This window comes from Oratosquilla oratoria, chromosome 26 (assembly GCF_046742065.1).
Source record: "Oratosquilla oratoria isolate Oo_2021 chromosome 26, ASM4674206v1, whole genome shotgun sequence".
In the NCBI taxonomy this organism is placed as follows: Eukaryota; Metazoa; Arthropoda; class Malacostraca; order Stomatopoda; family Squillidae; genus Oratosquilla; species Oratosquilla oratoria.
Genome location: NC_134802.1, coordinates 53326643 through 53339142, shown reverse-complemented (window position 1 = coordinate 53339142; position 12500 = coordinate 53326643).

Sequence of the window (12500 nt, the reverse complement as noted above, 5' to 3'; positions counted from 1 at the left end):
TGATATTTATTATTAGTTATAGATCAGTTTATTATTATTTACGATTTACCTGTTTGTTTATTATTCAGCTATACCTATGCATCTATTTATTTATTATTATTTACATTATTATATTCATTCATTTATTCATTTATTTATTTATCATTATCATATTATTTTTGCTTCCGACCTAGATAAGGAACAAAAGGTCTTCTTTCTGCATGCTCCGCCTTTGTAATCCTTTGTAATCAAATAACAAACGACTGGAACTGGAACTGGAACTGGAACTGGAACTTAATAAATAACAATTCCAGGAATTTGTGGTGTACTGGAAATCCTTGCATAGCATTCTGGAATACTTGTCAAAACGTGCCCAGAACTTGGTAATACAGAATTCACGGTATTCTGAACTTGTAGTATTCCGGACTTCAAGTATTCGGTATTCTAAGACCTCCATAACCGCCCGGTATTAAAAAAATCCTTTATACCGGAAACTCAGTGCTCTAGAACACTAAGCACACCGGACCCGTGACTAACCCGGAACTTTAAGCGGTTTCCGGAGTGGAACGAGACCTCAGACACTAAATTCTCCGGTGGTCCCCGATGTCTGCTCCGGTAGAGTCCTCTTACCAGGCGATAGACCTCACAATACCACCGCCATCAGCAACAAAGATTAAAGGAGGAGGAGGAGGAGGAGGAAGGGGAGGAGGAGGAAAGGAAGGAGGAGGAAGAAGGGGAGGAGGAGGAAGAAGGGGAGGAGGAGGAGGAGGAGAGGGAGGAGAAAGAAGGGGAGGAAGAGGAGGAAGAAGAAGAGGAGGGGTAGGAGTAGCAGGACGAAGTAGAGGAGAAAGAGGAAGGTGAGAAGGAGGAGGAAACGAAGGAGGCAGAGGAGGAGGAAGATGAGAATTAAAACGAGGAGGAGGAGGAGAATAAGAATAAGGAAGAGGAGGGGTGGAGGAGGAAGAGGAGGAGGTGGAGAAGGAGGAGAAGGAGGAGGAAGACGAGGAAAGGAGAAGTGGATGAGGACGAGGAATAAGAGGTGTAGGTAGAAGAGAAGGAAGGAAAAAGAAGAGGAGGAGGAGGAGGAGGAGAGGAGGAGGAGAAGGAGAAAGAAGAGGAGGAGAAGGAGGAGGAGGAGGAGAAGGATAAGAAGGAGGAGGAAGAGGAGGAAGAGAAGGGTAATAACAACAACAGCAACAACAACAACAACAACAATGTCGGTAGTGGCGAGCCGGTATGTGGCCGGTCGACTGCGCGGCAGTGCCGGTAGCCACGGCCGGTGGGGATGAGGACGTGCCGGCCAGATAGTGCTCCTCCTTGCTCCTGCTCGGTGGTCCGGACCCGACAGGAGGAGGAGGAGGAGGAGGAGGAGGAGGAGAAAGAGGAGGAGAAGGAAGAGGAGTAGGAGGAAGAAGAGGAGGAGGAGGGGAGGAGGAGGAGGAGGTGAAGAAGGAGGAGGAGGAGCAGGAGGAGGGAGAGGAGGAGGAGGAGGACGAGGAGAAGGAAGAGGAGGAGGAGGGGAGGAGGAGGAGGAGGAGGAGGTGAAGAAGGAGGAGGAGGAGGAGGGAAGCTGGAGGAGGAGAAGGAGGAGGAGGAGAATGAGAATAATGGGTATATAAATGAGGAGGAGGATGGGAAGGAATGAAGAGAAATGATAAGAGGAGGAACAGGAAGAGCAAGAGGAGGAAGAGGAAGAAAAGGATAAGGAGGAGTAGGAAGAGGATAAGGAGAAGTAAGGAAAGGAGGAGGAAGAGGAAGAGGAAAGGGAGTACTAGGAAGAAGAGGAAGAGGTGAAAGAGGATGAGAGAGATGAGGAAGAGGAGGAAAAGTTGGAATAAAAGGAAGAGGTGGAAGACGAGGAGGAAGAGGAAGAGGATGAGGAAGAGGAAAGGCGGAGGAGGAATAGGAAAAGGGGGAGGAAGAGGAGCAGGATGAAGAGGAGGAAGAGGAGGAAAAGGAGGAGGAGGAGTAGGAGGAGGAGGAGGAGAAGAAGGAAGGAGAGGAGGAGTAGGAAGAGGAGGAGTAGAAAGAGGAGGAGGAGTGGGAAGAGGAGGAGGAGGAGTAGGAGTAGGAAGAGGAGGAGGAGAAGTAGGAAGAGGAGGAGTAGGAGTAGGAGCAGGAAGAGGAGAAGTAGGAAGAGGAGGAGAAGTAGGAAGAGGAGGAAGAATAGGAAGAGGAGGAGGAGTGGGAGGAGGAGGAGAAGTAAAAAGAGGAGGAGGCGGAGGAGGAGGAGGAGGAGGAGGCGGAGGAGGAGGAGGAGGAGGAGGAGGAGGAGGAAGAGGAGGAGGAGTGGGAGGAGGAGGAGAAGTAAAAAGAGGAGGAGGCGGAGGAGGAGGAGGAAGAGGAGGAGGCGGAGGAGGAGGAGGAGGAGGAGGAGGAGGAGGAGGAAGAGGAGGAGTCTTGGGTACACTCTGAGTTCAAAGTTCGTCCATATTTTTTGGCCGCGAGACGCCGCAACCGCGAAAGCCACCTCTCGCTGCGTTTTACGACTTTTCGTCGCTCATTCTACCTGCCGCCAGATGATTTTATTCAGCTGAGGGTGACACACTCGCGGGAAAACTTATGGCCTGTCGCCAGGCGATTTTATTCATCTAAAGAAAGTAGTGTTGGTCTAAAGCTCCCCCGTCACGCTATCACGACTCCCCCGTCACGCTATCACGAATGTGAATTCGAAAACCTGGAGTTCGACCTCGCTTACAGTATTCTAGACTTCCCTAAGTCAACGTGTCTAATATTCGTCTAGGTTTAATTTCTCTTAGCTCGGTGTTCATCTTCTCAATCTATGACGCAAAGAATAGAATATAGTATAGTACCCCCATAGTGGCCCTTTTCCACCTTATAAGGGGCTAGCCGTGACAAAGCACCCACCCATATCATACACAAACAAAAACATTGAAAATATATTAATACGTTTATAATACATTTGAGGTTTTGTTGATAATAATTAAAATCACCGAATAAAATCGACCGGTCGAGACTATGTTTTTGGAGCGTGAGCGTATGTCGGTCGTGCAATTGCCGGTCATATAAGATTCGTAACAACCGGTTAAACTTAGGTGTCTATGCACAACCGAGTCAGTTGCCGGTCGTATAACACGGGGCGATTGTTTTGAAGACAAACTAGTCACACCGGCTGCTAAACAGGAATCCCGAGAACGTGCCGGTCATATAACGCTAGCCGGGGACACGCCGGCTGTATAGCACTGTTCAATACTACCACTAAGATGAGAACAGTGCCGGTTCCGGTTGCGTACCGTCAAACGGAAGTTCTGGAATTGTGCCGGCAGTATAACACGGAAAAAATAAAAATGCCGGATCTTTATCGCCGGTCATATAACATATATGCCGGTCATAAACATGAGGGTGAAAGTAGTTGTCAGAACCTGCCGGCTTTGTAACACTTTCCATTGATCTATGTATGGGACTGAAGGCAAACCGGCTGTATAATATGCCGGTCACATAACAAAGGTGAAAATATGCAGAAAAAGGCGATCATTTTTTGCACTAAGCAATACTGTGCCGGTTTTGTAATAACTCATAAAGGCCGGTCGTATAACATATAACTCTCATAAATGCCGGTCATATAACAAGAATAATAGACTGACCGTAAGCCCGGAGGAATGTAGACTATGTAACGCGGTTCAAAAGAATGTCGGACAAGTGCCGGCTGTCTAAGAGGGGAAGTATAATTTTTAGACTATGCCGGTCGTGTAATACTGGATTGCCGGCGACTGCATACCACATATCGGAAGTTTAAGATTTTTGCCGGTCTTATAACAACCACGGGAATGTGCCGGCTGTTTTACACAAGCCGGCACAGAAATGGACCGGTTGCATACTGCTGGCCGGCTCAGTCACCGTGGTACAGCTGACGATCTGCCGGTTGTATAACCGGGGGATTAAATTCGGATATTTGCCGGTCGTACTGCTTGCCGGTACTATAAGCAGGGTGGAGCTAATGGCACGCCGGTTGTGTAAGACCGGCTAAGGAAAACCAGGATCACTGCCGGTTGTATAGCATGAACAAGTTCATTCTGAAAAAACACCGGTCGTATAGCACGAGGCAGTTTTGTCGGTGGGGGCGTGCACGGCCGTATAGCACAGCACGCCGGCGTTTCAACTGACCGGCCCCAGGGGACTCCCCCCCTCCCCTCCCCTCCCCTCCTCTCCCCCTCCCTCCTCTCCCCCTCCCTCCTCTCCCCCTCCCTCCTCTCCCCCTCCCTCCTCTCCCCCTCCCTCCTCTCCCCCTCCCTCCTCTCCCCCTCCTTCTCTTCCTCCCCTCCTTCGCCCCAGACCCCCAAATTTTAACCACAATTGAGTAACCCAAATACTGGGAACACCCCCCTCCCTCTCCCTACCACTCCCTTCTCACCCCCCCCTCTCTCCTTTCCCCTCTCCCCCTATCACCTCCTCCCCCTCTAAACCTTCGTCCCCCCCCCAACTCCAGCTCCATCCTCGTATCCACCAAGTCCCCTTCTTTATTCTTTTCTGTATCTCCACCATTTCCTCGTCTTCCTCCTTTACTCCTCTTCCTCTCTTCCTCCTCTTCCTCTTCACTACCTGTCCCCTTCTATGTACACCTTTCACCATATCTTTTCCCCCTTCCTCCCCAAGTCCTCCTAATCTCCACTCTCTTCTTTTCCTCCCCCGTCTGCATTCTCCTCAAATCTCCCCCCCCTCCTCCAATCTATCTATCCCCACACTAATTTCCCTTTTCTCTCTCCTTAAATCTCCACCTTTTCCTCCACCTCTTCCTCTCCTCCTCCTTCTTCCTCTCCCCCTTTTTCTCCTTACCTCCTCACCTCTCTTCTTGCCTCCTCTCCATCCTCCTACTCCGCTTCATTTTACTCAGATTCCTCTTCCTCCTCTTCTTCCTATTCCTCCCCCTCCTCCTCCTCGTCCTCCCCTACTCCTCTTTTGTCTCCCTCCTCCTCATCTTCCCCTTCATCCTTCTATTCTTCTCTCTCCTTCTTTCCTTCCCTCTTTTCCTCCTCTTCTTCCTTCCCCTTATCTCCTTCCTCCTCTTCCTTCTCCTTCAATCCATTTCAGCTCACCAATAATTAACAGACATTTGGTCCCTTCTAACCAATGGCATTCTCTAGATATCTAATCTTCTCAACCCGATAACACTTTGTGGATAGTACATTCTAATCGTGTTAACAATATCATTTAACATTACAGTGATAGAGAATGACTACGGTTAAATAACATTAGGATTAACAATCTAACATATGATGTATGTTAGATGAGTGGCAGGGTGGAGGTATGTAAGTTGAAGTCCTGGTGAGGACGAAATGTCAGTAATAAAACTCAAACAGTTCCCTGTGTTTACCACCTTACCACTAATCTGACATATATAGATGATGTTAATTTGATGAAAGAAAGCGAAGAGGACTTAACATGTTAATATTAATATTAATCAGCACATGAACGTAAAACGGAAAGATAATTTCCCAAAATATTCACCTGAATCAACAAGACATCAAAACTACTGTTATTTTACAACTAGGTGTTATTTTACAACCAGGAGTTACAACTAGGAGTTTTACAACTAGGAGTTTTACAACTCGGAGTTTTACAACTAGGAGTTACAACTAGGTGTTATTTTACAACTAGGTGTTATTTTACAACTAGGAGTGTAATAGATAGGTTAGGGGTCATAATCACGGAAGCAAAAAAAAAAAAAAAGAAAAGAAAAAAAAAAGTTTATTACCAATCCCATAGAAGAGAAACATTTCAAGAACACAAAATTCCATCATTAGACCCTTTGCCCTTCACGCCTCTGGCATTTGGAGAATAAAAAATAGGACGTATGTTCGATACAGAGGAGGATCGATAGAGAAAGTAACTCAATGAAGAATCTAGCGAATTCACACAACGGCAGAGAACCATCGATGTGATCAAGAGGAACCAATTGAAATGGTCAGGACATGTCACTACAGCGAGCCGGGAGAGAACGCTAAGAAGAGCGTTGCTGCTGCGAACTGTGGAAGAGAGAAGACGAAGAGGAAGACCGAGAGGGATAAGGAGAGGCAACGTCAAGGAGGAAGGCAAAAAATGGAAATAATGGTGGGAATGACTGGACTACTTAGGCGAAGAATTGTCAACAGTGAAGAGGTTTATCATTCCTCATATAAGAACATACGAACATAAGAATGAAGGAGACTGCAAGAGACCATAAGGCCTACACTAGGCGGCTCCGCATCCATCACCACCTGTCATCCCCATCCATATAAGTTGTCTAATCGTTTCTTAAAACAACTGATGGTTTCAGAGCTTACTACATGGTTACTAAGTCTGTTCCATTCGTCGACCACCCTATTAGTAAACCAATTCTTGCCTATTTACTTCTTAAATCTAAATTTGTCCAGTTTAAAACCATTACTGCGAGTCCTGGCCTGTTGTCTTAAGATGATGACCTTGTTTGGACAAAAGACCATGTATGGTTCACTTATAGAATTTTGTTCAGGCTAATGTCAGATGATCTTAATCGGCTGATGTACAAACTTCGAAATGATCTTTTGAACACATTTTGCATTAACCTCTACAGTTAGATATCGCAGTTTATTTTATTTTTTCCTCTGGTTTGTTCCCCACGAGGGCATCTGGCGATTTTATTCAGCAATGGGAAAGCCCCCCCCAGGTGATGTCACAGGGTTCCCCGGAACCCTAAGGTTCCGCAAAAGGTCCCTAAGGGTTCCGCGAGAACAAGTGAGATAAGCTAATGCACTTTTGATTTTTTACTTAATTTCAAATACGTAATATAATCAAACACACAAGACATATTCTTGGTTATTGTAATAATGTAATATAGACATCATCCTATCTAACCTATTCTTACGATGAAAATAGAATGAGAAAGATATGGTATACGTTTTTTTTTTTTTGCGCAGGGGTTCCTTGAGACATGCAATTTATTTTAAAGGTTACGCAAGGGTAAAAAGGTTGAGAGACGCTGCTCTAGATCCTTTATTCTGGTTAATGTCTGGCCATTCCATTCAGTTGAGGGACGAACTCAGAACATGATGGCGTCTCCTGCTACGTCCCAAAACACCCCCTGAAGCCAGAAGATTTCATTCAAAGATTTACAAAGGATTACAAAGGCAAAGCATGCCGACAGGAGACCTTTTGATCCATATCTAGGTCGGATGCAGAAAAAAAAAAAAAAAAAAAAAAAAAAAAAAAAAAAAAAATCATATTAATTATAAATTAAACATTCAAACCGAAAGAAAACATCTAATACCTTAAAACATCAACCAACCACACTCTTAACCCACCTCAACGAACTGAACCGATCCAATTCTTGAGTGACCTCCTACCATACATTTCTTTTGGCTAACAACAGAAAATGATATTCATTTAATGAAAACTTCTTAGCCCCCAAAAGGTAAATTCACCTCAGACTAACCCGGACCCTACAAGCAGCCTTAACAAGCCCTACCTCATTCTTCACCCAGTCCACATGTGAACTTCTTGGACCACCAGAGTCTGCCCTCCAGACCCTCTCCTCCCTCTCTTCCACTCCCTCCTATCACACCATCCTCCTCCTCCCCTCCCCTCCCCTCCGGTCCGATTCCCATGTTATCCACTCCCAGTGGTCGGACCCTACGTACTTTGAGGAAGCACAGGAGAAACATCGGCTGGATCTAAAGAGAGGAATATAACAATAGGTATTAAACCTAGATATGTGGCACTAGTTATTCGTGTTCATGGGCTCTAGATGCGGAGTTAAAGTACACAAGTAATAGTTTTAGTCGAGAGGTATAAGGAAGACTATTAAACTGGATAAACTGGTTAGCAAATCGTAAACACTGTGTAGCCATGAATGGCTCAGAGGGAAGATATTTTACAAGTGGAGTGCCTCAGGGCTCAGTCTCAGGGCTCTTGAGTATGCAGTATACACACACACACACACACACACACACACACACACACACACACACACACACACACACACACACACACACACACACACACACACACACACACACTGACACATGTACACTTATATATATATATATATATATATATATATATATATATATATAAACTATAGAAAATGTAGTAGCACGTTTGTAAATCACACAGAAAACACACAGTCGGAGTGAAAGAAAATCTTGTGAGAAAGCTGACTTCTATATTTCGGCTGTCAACTGCAGCCCTCTCGAGTAAAGTACAAGGTAGGCGAACTCGGACAGCCTACATGACAGGTCAGCTGATCTGGATGAGGGGATGATAAGGTCATTGTTGACAAGGAGATATCACCAAACGTGAAATAATGTCCAGGGATCTTTGCCCTTTGTAGATGTTAAGATTAGGACGTTCTTTAATGAAGGTGGATTCAACTGTCGTCCTCCTAAAACCACAACTGGATTTGAACACTAGTTTGGCTTGATGCCAGTCAATCTAGTGGTTGTTATGGCTAACGTGATGGAAAACAACCGGACTCTCATGTTCCATATTTTATGGATTATTTGTTTTCGATTTGTAGAAGCTCATCTACTGGGACTCGAACCCTTGGCTGTGCCGACATAATCACGAAACAAGGATGCTACCCACTACGCCATGCATGGTGGTTTACATGGTACACACACACACACACACACACACACACACACACACACACACACACACACACACACACACACACACACACACACACACACACACACACACACACATATATATGCATACATATATATATATATATATATATATATATATATATATATGTATATGGAAAGAGGAGGTAGAAGAGAAGGATAGAGGAAGAGAAGAGGCAGGGAACAAAGACTGAGAACAGAAAGGAAAAAAAGGATGGAAGCAAGGGGGAGGAGGGGATAACGACGTTGAGCAGGAAGTCCACTTGGGTCAAAGTGGGTCAACTTGGGTCACCGTAGGTCATCGAGGCAGAAGAGCCGCTTTAGAGAGCGATCACGTGTCTGTCGCCAGGCGATTCTAATCAATTGAGAGGACCCTACGCCTCTTTCGGTAAACTTTTTGTACTATTTTCTGGTTGTCTTCAAGTGATTTTGATTCTCCTTCGGGGGGGTTGGAGGGGGGGGCTCCGGTCGTTTAATTCTTCGACTAACACGACTTGTATGTTCGTTCTGTGAGGGAAGAACCGAGGAAGATAAGAAGGAAGAGAGGAAGAGAGGAGGAGGAGGAGGAAGACAGGAAGGAAAAGGGGGAAAAGAAGGAAGGAGGATAAAGAGAAGGAGGGAAGAAGGGAGGGAGGGAGGGAGTTAAGGAAAGAGAGAGGGAGGTAAAGGAGGGAAGATGGGGAGAAAGGAGGGATGAGGGAAGGGGAGGGAGGTAAGGATGGAGGGAAGGGAGGGAAGGAGGTAAGGAGAGAGGTAGGGAGGGAGCGGAGATAAGTAAGAAGAGGGAGAATGAGAGGGAAGTAAGAAGGGAGGAAGGGAGGGAGAGAGGGAGAGAGGGAGAGAGGGGAGAAGGGAGAAAGGGAGGAGGGGAGAAAGAGATGGAGGAAGGGAGGGAGGGAGGAGGGGAGGAAGAGAGGGAGGAAGAGAGGGAGGAAGGGAGGAGTGGAGGGAGGGAGGGGAGGGAGGGAGGGAGGGAGGGAGGGAGGGAGGGAGGGAGGGAGGGAGGGAGGGAGTGCTATCTGGGCAAGATCTGAGATGGTTTCAGGGTGATGCTGGGTAACGCTGGAATGCGCGTCGCCGCTGTGGTGACGTTGTCTGCCACTGTGGTGGTGGTGGTGGTGGTGGTGGCGGGAGTGGTGGTGGGAGTGATGGTAATAGTGGTGCTTATTGTGCAGGACGACGACGACGACGACGATGATGATGATGATGATTGTGATGGTGATGGTGATGATGGTGATGGTGATGGTTATGATGGTGATAATGATGATGATGATGATGATGATGATGATGATGATGATGATGATGATGATGATGATGATGATGATGATGATGATGATGATGATGATGATGATGATGATGATGATGATGACTATGACGATGACGATGACGATGACGACGACGATGACGATGACGATGATGATGACTATGACTATGACGACGACGACGACGACGACGATGACGACGACGACGACGACGACGACGAAGACGAAGCCCAATTAATGATAGTGACGTTATCGTTGACAATACTCGTAGTGATGGTAGCAGTGGTGGTGATGGTGGCGGTGATGGCAGATGTCGTATTGCTTGAGGTGCAGTATTGACGTACAAAAGGTCTTGGCTGAGCTGGGAGGATGTGGAGGGATGTGGAGAGATGGGGGGTGGGGGGAAGGTTGGTGTGGGGGGGTTATGTGGGGGGTAGGGGGGAATAGGTGGGTGACAGCGCACTATCGAAGGAGCCTCTTTCGGCTCTAAACTATGAAATTTATTGTTTTGGGCTCCGTTGGCTCACACGCAACCAAACCATCTAAGGCAGAGATTCTCCACTATTATGCATGTATACACACACACACACACACACACACACACACACACACACACACACACACACACACACACACACACACACACACACACACACACACACACACACACACACACACACACACACACACACACACACACACAAACGTTCCTTATGTCGTGATTTAAGTTAGTCCGTGTAACTATAAGAGGGAGACCAGACAGAAGGTGGAGAGACGAGATCGAGAAGTTTGCAGGAGTGACGCGGCAGAGGATGGCGCGGTCGTGTGAATCCTGGAATGCTATGAAGGAGGCCTTAGTTCCAGCAGTGGACTCAGGATGGCTGATTTGATTGATTGATTGATTGATTGAGAATACCACCACTCCAGAGCATTTGTATCTTGTCAATAATAACCAGAGCTTCTATCTTCGAGGTCAGTATGCTACTGAAGAGTTTGGGGTCTTAGATGGGGTCTTGGAGAGTCTCGAGGGGGCTGAAACTGTGGTCTCAGAGAGACTCGAGGAGGCTGAAACTGTGGTCTCAGAGAGACTCGAGGAGGCTGAAACTGTGGTCTCAGAGAGACTCGAGGAGGCTGAAACTGTGGTCTCAGAGAGACTCGAGGAGGCTGAAACTGTGGTCTCAGAGAGACTTGAGGAGGCTTAATTTGTGGTCTCAGAGAGATTCGAGGAAGATGAAACTGTGGTCTCAGAGAGACTCGAGGAGGCTGAAACTGTGGTCTCAAAGAGACTCGAGGAAGATGAAACTGTGGTCTCAGAGAGACTCGAGGAGGCTAAAACTGTGGTCTCAGAGAGACTCGAGGAGGCTGAAACTGTGGTCTCAGAGAGACTCGAGGAGGCTGAAACTGTGGTCTCAGAGAGACTCGAGGAGGCTGAAACTGTGGTCTCAGAGAGACTCGAGGAGGCTGAAACTGTGGTCTCAGAGAGACTCGAGGAGGCTGAAACTGTGGTCTCAAAGAGACTCGAGGAGGCTGAAACTGTGGTCTCAGAGAGACTCGAGGAGGCTGAAACTGTGGTCTCAGAGAGACTCGGAGAGTCTGAAGCCCAAAGTGATCAGCCTTCTCCTTTGAGAGGAGACCCATATCCGAACATCAAAGAATACTGTGTAGCTCTGGTCCGTAAGGGTGGCACTAAGGTTCCTAGAATATAGACTACATAATACATGGAGGTAGTACCTCATACAGAATTTCTGTTCAGTTGAATATAGTACGTAATTATTCTGGAAAGGATGAGTATAATCTGAATGAGTTTTCAGCTGTATATACTGGCATTCTCTAGATATGTTCTAGGTAAAGCCAGAATGCTCTAATTCTAGGAGTGTCACATAAGGATGCTGAATGCTATGTCTGCACCGATTCTAACTGGAAGATGGTGGGCTATTATGGAAGGGGAGAAGGATCAGACACTCGCCTCCTGCTGAGGTGAGGAACAAGACAAGGTCCTGGGACTGTAGTCTCCTGACGAGGATGTACATAAAGTGGAGGGGGACCTTGTAAGTATGGAGGTTTGGGAGGGAGGGAGGGAGGGAAGGAGGGAAGGAGGGAGGGAGGGAAGGAGGGAAGGAGGGAGGGAAGGAGGGAAGGAGGGAGGGAGGGAAGGAGGGAGGGAGGGAGGGAAGGAGGGAGGGAGGGAGGGAGGGAGGTGGGTAGCGGGCACTCCTGCTGGGGTGAGGAACAAGACGAGTTCCTCGGACTGTGAGATGGAAACCATTTTGACAAAGATGTGAACGAAGTGGGGGGAGTAGGATAAAGGGACTGACTGACCGAAGGAACGTGGCAGAATAACGTCAACCCCAATTCAACAAAGTCTTTTATCCTTTGTGGCTCAAGTTCATACAGAACGTGACCGTCTAGCGTTAGATAGAATGAAAACATTAATGTCCTCCCTGCACGTTAATGGACCAATTTAGGAATATTTTAGTTGCTGGTTTAGTTCCGTGTGTGGAAGGGGGAGACTAGACAGAAAGTGGAGAGACGAGATAGAGAAGTTTGCAGGAGTGCCGTGGCAGAGGATGGCGCGGTCGTGTGAATCCTGGAATGCTATGAAGGAGGCCTTTGTTCAGCAGTGGACTCAGGATGGTTGATTTGATTGATTGGTTGG